This window comes from Miscanthus floridulus, chromosome 5 (assembly GCF_019320115.1).
Source record: "Miscanthus floridulus cultivar M001 chromosome 5, ASM1932011v1, whole genome shotgun sequence".
In the NCBI taxonomy this organism is placed as follows: Eukaryota; Viridiplantae; Streptophyta; class Magnoliopsida; order Poales; family Poaceae; genus Miscanthus; species Miscanthus floridulus.
Window position 1 is genome coordinate 15,485,180 of NC_089584.1, and position 8,344 is coordinate 15,493,523.

The 8,344-nt window shown below is 46.7% G+C and overlaps 1 pseudogene; it reads left to right on the plus strand.

Annotated features, from left to right (window-relative positions):
* The first annotated feature begins 726 nt into the window (after positions 1–726).
* LOC136449580 (serine carboxypeptidase II-1-like) lies at positions 727–6,104 on the plus strand (annotated as a pseudogene).
* The last annotated feature ends 2,240 nt before the right edge of the window (positions 6,105–8,344 follow it).

Here is an 8,344-nt window from a genome sequence, read left to right on the forward strand (position 1 = left end):
CACAGGCTCGACACGACCTTCACGCCCAGCTCGCCGGAGCAGCTGCTCCCCATGCGAGCTCCCCAGCGGGTGAGCCACCACCTCGGCCTCCCTCTCTGCGCGCTCGCAAGGCCGCGGCGGAGTTGCTACTCGCACGTGCGTCGACGAGGCCGCGGGGGAGCTGCTCACTGCCCGCGCCGGCGAGGCCGCGGTGGAGCTGCTGCTCGCGCGCCTCCTCCTCGGCTTCCTCACGTCGTGTTGCTCCGAGCTCCGTCCGACCGCCCCCCATGCGGCCACGCCTCCTCCTCCGCTAACTATTGCGTGCTGTTCCATCCTCCGTCCTTTTACCCACGGGATCGAAGAGTAGCAACCATGGGGAACCAACCACGAGCTAGAAGACCAAGCTGGCTAGTGGGGCCCACCTGACGGTGACAGGTGCCGCGGGACCCAGTTGTCGAGGATGGAGAGAGAGGAGCAAGATAGGGGTAAGCAACGACATTTTATGTGCTCATACTGACTAGGTGCCAGCGTGTCGAGCTAGCGTGTCATACCACATGTGCAAAAACTGGTAAATCTAAAGCTAAAACTTCTGTAATCTGGTAAAGTTATAAGTCTCATCTTAAGAGTAATATCCGGATAAATGCCAAACATTATAATGGTAAAAATATAAAAGCCCCCGTGTAAAAAAAAACGAACAACCACTCCATGTCCTTGCCTTGCGCCGTTCCACGCTTCCCCAAAATTCTCCTACTAGTCAGCAGCCATTCCGTTCCATCCATTGGCTCTCTACTTTGATAGTCCAATCCTCATCACTCTGCGCTCTGCTCCTCTGCATCAACCAGCGCTGCCCTCCGATCCAGTGACCTGCCGCGAGCGCCAATGGCGGCCGCCGCGGTCCTGGCCGCTATATTAGCGCTATTCTTCCGCGCCGCGTCAGCAACGGCCGCGACGGCTGCGGCGGAGGCGGACCGCATCGGCAGCCTGCCGGGCCAGCCGCCGGTCAACTTCTCCATGTACTCCGGCTACGTCACCGTCGACGCGGCCGCGGGGCGGGCCCTCTTCTACTGGCTCATCGAGGCGGCCGGCGTGCCCGCGGAGTCCGCGCCGCTCGTGCTCTGGCTCAACGGCGGGCCCGGGTGCTCCTCCGTCGGCTACGGCGCGTCGGAGGAGCTCGGCGCCTTCCGGATCAAAGCCGACGGCAGGACGCTCTACTTGAACCCCTACCCCTGGAATAAAGGTCCAATTTTGATGCCTAGGCGCGCTCGCCTACTTTGATCTGTAGCGTGTTTGTCATGGGGATGACTGGCTGGTTGGGTTGTTGCAGTGGCGAACATGCTGTTCTTGGACTCGCCGGCCGGCGTCGGCTACTCCTACTCCAACACCACCTATGATCTGTACACTGCCGGTGACAACAAGACAGGTGAATTGCGGGAGTGATTAACATATTTGTCAGTTCTTTGACTCTACATGTATCCATTCTCCTACTGTCAGTAGATGACTGCCCGTGCGTTGCAACGGGAAAGGCAATCTTATATTCAAACTTTTTTCACATAAGTATAAAGATAAAAAAAAACAGTGCCCCAATTTATCTAAAACCAGATACATCCAAAATTATATTGACCTGTAGGATCATATATGTTCTATGTGCTGTGTTTTTTTATCATGTCGGTCAAAATATCTGAAGATACATTCATGCCTCAAATTATTTGAGAAATAAAGACAACAAATTATTTGAGTAATAAAGACAAGGCTTTTTGTTATTGAAGGTTGTCTGAAGTTGTACGGAGGCCAAAACTAAATTTTCAAAAGTTGCCATTATAGACAAAATTTTAACAGGTGAAGGTTGTCTGTTGTCTGAATTTATCTGTCACTTCAGATGCTCAACACAAGACTGCAACTCATCGGCCTCCGTTTGCACCTGATCTGAATCCGAGTCCCTTAGAAAGCCTTTTGATTCAATCAGAAGCTCAACACAAGACTGAATCAATCAACACCTGATTGGAAGCATACATTTGATCTTAAAAAGCGTTTTGATTGATGCAGCAAGAACTGAAAAATAAATTACTGCATGAGAAAATCAACATACATATCTTCATTTCCCTAAAAAAAACATACATATCTTCATGAGTATTCTTCTTGCTCCTCGACGCCTCGTAGCAAGTGCTGGGGCAGCATTTGTGGTGGCATTCACTAAGAATTTTCCCCTTTGCTGTAGATCTTGTTTCGTGTCGCCATGACCTTATGAAGATCAACAATTATGTGCCACTTACCGCATTGTTGTGATCTCATGCTTTATCTGGTATGAAAGCCCAACGTTGAGCACTTTGTCCTTGTCCCTCATATTAATAGCAACAGTTCTTTTGGACTAAAGGTTCCTTCCATAGTGCACCTTGCCAGATGTGCCTTTCCCCAGCAATATGCCCAGCTCATACTGCTCCATTACAGTCTTTCCCCTGCTTTCCATATCTTGAAAAGTATTAAACACAGAGCTACCTTTTGGTTCCCAATTGGTGGACTGCAAAGATTTAGCCCTCATCCCCCATGTCATGGTCCATGACCGTGAACAATATTCTTATGGCTTGGTGAAAGGGTATGGAGTTGATGCAGGTAAGGTGATCACTCACATCAAGAGATGAGCACGCCAGCAGACCTTGCAGAGCAGCAAGCTCCTTGATGTTGCAGCAGAAATCTCTTCTATGAAAGCACATATTTCAACATTCCCTGAGGTTTTAAAAATCTTTACTGTGTATGTATATCAACAATACATTATAAAGTGTTAGGTAATGGAATAAAACAATAAGTTAGAAGAGTCAAGCAAATCACGGCATCATTCATCAATAGAATGTACAAAGAAGATAAAAGCAGGATCTAGGCAAACTGAATGCACTTTTTCTACAAAGTCATTGGACCCAAAAAAAAATGCTATTTTGATTTCTGTGAATCCAAGCCACAGCATAGTAGTGGCAATAGTTGACAGGATATTAGAAAATCTAAGGCAAAGGGAGGCTGAGAAAAAGCATTCATGGCAACGACCACAAGATTTCGTACAATAGATGTGTGTGATTTCGTCGTTCATGGCTACCAACAGAACTTTTCTTTGGACGAAACATACAGATGCAGTCGCTGCAGTCATCATGGGCGAGTAGGCCGTCGCTTGCGAACACGTTGGACCTCTCCTCCACATTGCGCCCAAGCCCAGCACAGTTGTCGGTGTCGGAGGAGCCCGTGGTGTGGCTGACGAACCGGAGGCCCTTGAGCGCTCGACTGGCCAAGGATCTGAGCGCTGCCGTCCGAGAGACGACCGAGCACACTGCTGTCGACTGGGAGCCATGGCCCGAGCAGTCCCACCAGGGTGAGGGTACGAGCGCCGTCCGAGAGACGACAGAGCACGCGCTGCTAGCAGCCCCACCGTAGAGGAGGTTGCCGCGTGCGCCGAGGCCGGTTGAGCGGGAGGGGGCCGAGCATTGCCTGTGAGGAGGAAGGGAATAGAGTGTGCCACCGTCGACCGGGAGGGTCCGAGTGCCGCCGGTTGGAGGAAAAGGGGCCGAGCGCCGCTGACCGGGGGTGAGGGGACGAGCGCCGCTAGCAGCGCGTGGGGCACGTCGCGGATCGGAGAGAAGTTGGGGAGAACGAGAAATTTGGGGCACGGGCGGCGGACGGGGCGGGGGCGATGCTGCGGCTACGGAGCGGGGAGAGCGTGGGCCACATGTCTGCGCAGTACAAAAATCACCGGTAGTTTTCAATCCTAGCGGCTTCACCACGGGTGGTAGACGGGTCCGTTTCACTTTTTTTTTTAGCAGCAGAGATTCTTGCTCATAGAGCATCTTCAAGAGACTCTCTATATCTTTCATCAATGTTAGGGATAGAGATTTTCATAAAAAACTACCCTCCAACAGCTTTTTTTCTAAATGGTTATCTAAATATAGTCATCTTTTATTTCGGATTTTTCGCTAGCCAAAAATAAAGACGAGAATGACTCTCTAGAGTGCACATAAGATATAAAAGAACTGTTGGAGAATGAAAATATATAGAAAACGATTTTTATGCAAATGACTCTTCAAATAATGATTTAGAGAGTGAGATTTAGGCTTATGGTGTTTCCATCTCATGCTCTTCTGCAGCCCATGATTCGTACAATTTCTTGGTGAATTGGCTGGAGCGGTTTCCACAATACAAGTTATCGCTGATTTCTACATCACGGGAGAGAGCTACGCAGGTGAATTGCTGTCAAAATTGGCCAATTTACGATGAGGATTTTGCAGTTATTAGCGTCACCCAGCAATTACATTTAGACTCCTCGACCCTAATTGGTTGCAATGACTGTGTTCAGGCCACTATGTGCCTCAGTTGTCTCAACTAGTATACCGGAACAACAAAGGCATCGAGAAGCCAATCCTAAACTTCAAAGGCTTCATGGTCAGAACTCAGAACTTGAATCTATATCTTTTCTTGATGCTCTGTTTCCTCGTTTCTGTTCACAATGACAGTGGTCAGTCAATACTGTAGGTTGGAAATGCGGTAATTGATGATTACCATGACTTCATTGGCACATTTGAGTACATGTGGACACATGGGCTTATCTCTGATGAAACCTATGAGAAGTTGCGGTTGGCCTGTCAGTTTGAGGTATCTGAGCATGCGTCGAAGGAATGCAACAAGATCTTTGACATTGCTGAGGCTGAGGAAGGCAATATTGATGCATACAGCATCTACACGCCAACTTGTAAGAAGACTTCACTTCATAAGCGCAGGCTAATAAGAGGAAGAACGGTACATTTCCTTTGCTACCAAAACATGGCATCTTACTCTTTCTAACAGCCGTGCAACTACTTACTGTAGTTTCACACTTCTGGAAGTGTAATACTTGTGAAGCATAATAGTTCATGTATCTCCTGACATCACACTTGTTCAAATGTAGCCCTGGTTGCCCAGAGGATATGATCCCTGCACCGAGAAGTACTCCACAAAGTACTACAACTTACCTGAGGTGCAGAAAGCTTTACATGCCAATGTCACTGGAATACCATACCCCTGGGTAACCTGCAGGTTTGTTCTGCTGGTTTTGTCACAAATATTTCTTTTGATTGCCTGCAAAGCTGCCTCTTCTTAGTTAGACGCACTAAACACCACTGATTCTTTGCAGTGACCCAGTCTATGATTATTGGAAAGATTCTCCGAGATCGATGCTTCCTATATACCGTGAACTTATCGCTGCAGGCTTAAGGATATGGGTTTTCAGGTACGTTGAGTTTCTGTTTAGATCATGGTTTGCGCTCAACTCTAAATCTTTGGAAGTGGCAACATTGCTGATGTTTAACATAAGAAATTTATGATAAATCAATGTGTGTGGTTGTTCTTTTGAATATGGATTTTACAAATCTCTTACATTGGACAATTTGGCAGTGGTGATGCTGATTCTGTTGTTCCCCTCACCGCGACAAGATACTCCATTGATGCCCTCTTTCTACAAACTGTCACAAACTGGTATCCTTGGTACGGACGATGAAGAGGTTAGTCAGTGGCAGCACTACATCCACCTTGACATTTTCACTGCCTTCTTCTTGCTGGAATCTTACTGTGTGAATCTTGATTAGGTTGGTGGGTGGTGCCAAGTGTACAAGGGATTGACACTGGTGACGATCCGAGGTGCAGGGCACGAGGTTCCCCTGCACCGTCCGCGGCAGGGCCTGAAGCTCTTCGAGCACTTCCTGCGAGATGAGCCCATGCCCAAGCCTGTAGATAGCATTCAGTCGTTTTAGAATCGGTTACTGCCTCTCGCTTGATGAAGACGACCTGGCTGCGCATTCTTCTTGCTGTAACACATTCGTTACCACATTTTACAGGCCAACACGTTCACTTGTTCAATAATCAACATTGGCCTGCCGTCACACCCATTGTTACGAGAGATTTTTCAGAAAACCGGAACATAATAATGCTCGTTTCAGTGAGCAGATTGGGTAGCGGTCTTGTTTGCTTGAGCTACTTGCAGTCATACAACTGTATTTTTCTCTCACAACATTTCAGCATAAGCATCAGTATAAGTTAAATTTCAGCATAAGCAAACAAGACTATTGGTTTGACAGTAACCATGCTACAGACTTTTGGGGCTTATAAAACAAAAGACGTTTTGGGGAGTAATTTCGAGTTTATCTGAATTTTAGAAGTTACCGACCATCGATACAGTCGAGCTACCTCCACGTCACTACCTACATCATGTCCTGCAGCGGTGCAGGCTGTAGCTCAGCAATCCCTAACCCCTCGTAATTCACGGTAGTGGTAGTAATACAATCCAAATGAAAAAAAAGATAAACGAAACGAAAGGAGAATACTCCCTCTGTCGGGATAAAAAGAATGCAATTGTTGTACAGTATAAAAAGAATGCAATTGTTGTACAGTACCGAGTCAAACTATTTTAAATTTGACTAAGTTTATATAAAAAAATATTAGTATTTATGATAAGTTGTCAACTATATTCATTATAGAATACTCCATCCGTCTCAAGTTACAAGTCATTTTAACTTTCTTGAAGAGTCAAAACATCTGAAGTTTGACCAAAATTATATAATAAAATAATAATATTTATGATACAAACTAAGTGTCATTAAATTCTAAATTAATTATATTTTCAAAATACATCTAAACCTATACCTATTTGATGTCATAAATTTGTGTAATTTTCTCTAAATTTTTGTCAAATTTGAGATACTTTGACTCAAATTTTCTCTAAATTTTTATAATATATAGTCATAAATATTAATGTTTTACATAAGTTTGATTAAACTTTAGAACATCTCCAAGAGACTCTATATATCCTTCCTAAATGCTAGGAATAGAAATTTTGGTGAAATACTACTCTCCAATAACTTCTCTAAATGGTTATCCAAATATAGTCATCTTCTATTCTGGATTTTTTGCTAACGAAAAATAGAAGACGAGAATAACTCTCTAGAGTGCGCTGAGATATAGAAAAACTGTTGGAGATTGAAAAGATATAGAAAGCGGTTTTTGTGCAAATGATGATCGATTTAGAGAGTGAGATTTAAAAAGTCTCTTGGAGATGCTCTTAGATAGTTTTACGAAGGATAGACTAAAACTGTAACATTTTCAGAATGTAGGTAGCACACCAAACACCCTGAATAGCGGCTGTTTGTTTTCTCGAAAACTTGTAGAGCAAATATGCCATTAGGGCAAGTACAACGCGTCCTTTGAGCCCGTCTCTACGACGCCAATTTCACAAAAAACAACCCGCCGATTCCAGGAGATGACGTTCGCGTCGTCTCGTGAGGCGACGAGGATGTCCCGTTGCCCGAGGCCGAGACTCCTCCCGCAATGTTGTACAGGTCGGCGGCGTCCCCAACCTGAGGGCGCAGATCCAGTGCGTTCACGGGGGTTCCAAGTTTCGCGGTAGTTGAGTCGCGCCAAATGTTCCCACCGGTGTCATCGCCTTTGCTCGCTCCAGTGTGCTGGCTGACGTGAGGCGTGCGTTCTGACATGAGGTGGAGGCTCGGACCGGGGTGCTCGACGGCGTGGGATGCTCACGGCCGAGCGTAGGGCGGAGGGCTGCGGGGCAGAGGGGCGTGGTCGCGGCGGAGTGGGGCACGCACGGCTAGGCATGGGGCAGATGGGCTCGGCCACTGCCAGCACTCGTGGCTAGACGCGGTCGTGGTGGAGCGAGGGTCGCATGGCAGGGCGTGGGGTGGAAGGGTGCGGCCGCTGTCGGCGCTCGCGGCTAGGCACGGGCCCGGCAGGCGTGGCCATGGTTATTCAGTGATAGCATTTCGATCGACAGAAGCGGATCAGGGTTGCACACTCGGTGAAAGCCCAAGTTTGGTTTTGATAATTGATGAAACCTATTTGGATTAATCCTTGCATCTAAGTGTGTGACTAGATTGGCCAAGTGAAGGAGCGAGGTGGCACTCATGGATGGAGATGGCCACATGAAATGAAGTCCATGGTGGTGGTATGGACACGTGGTGATGATCAAGCTCCGAGATTTGGAAAAGAAGAAAAAGAAAAACAAAATGGGCGCAAGGCAAAATTGATATCCATAGGACCATTTTGTTTTCGGTGATCAAGACACTATAGAGAGTGTGATCACAATTAGGATAGATGGTCGTACTATTAAGAGGGGAGCTGTTATAGGACAGCTCGATCATCTAGTGCCACTAGGTGTTGGAAAACTTGCATTTGTATTTTAGGCCTAGTGCACGATCGGCGAGAAAGTGATTAACCTTTGAAAAATGATTGTGAAAATACTAACACACTTGCACGTGATGGTGAAACACTTGGAGTGTTAGCACATTTGCAAAGGTGGTGAAAAAGGCGAAGAAAAGAAAGCTAAACCGAGCTTAGAGTGCTGCCCTGG